Genomic DNA, 264 nt, shown 5'->3' with positions numbered 1-264 from the left:
CCCACATCTGCAGCCAGGGGGGAGGCAGCACCCACATCTGCAGCCCTGTGGGAATTGGGGCTCTGCCCGGGGCTCGGGGGTCTTCCTGATTCCAGCTGGCTGGTGAGGAGAGCGCTCTCATGGCTGGCTTCCCGGTTTTCCCTCCCCCTCGGCGGGGTTTTTGCGGATTGCTGGAGCTGGCTGAGCTCCCCCTGCCTTGGCCCGGATCCGCCGGGGTCCTGCAGGGCTGCGGCTGCTCGGGCGGGGGGGGGGGGACGCTGGGGG

The sequence above is a fragment of the Corvus brachyrhynchos genome, unplaced genomic scaffold (genome assembly GCF_000691975.1).
Source record: "Corvus brachyrhynchos isolate BGI_N302 unplaced genomic scaffold, ASM69197v1 scaffold47, whole genome shotgun sequence".
Taxonomy (NCBI): domain Eukaryota; kingdom Metazoa; phylum Chordata; class Aves; order Passeriformes; family Corvidae; genus Corvus; species Corvus brachyrhynchos.
Note: the sequence above shows the minus strand (reverse complement) of the source record.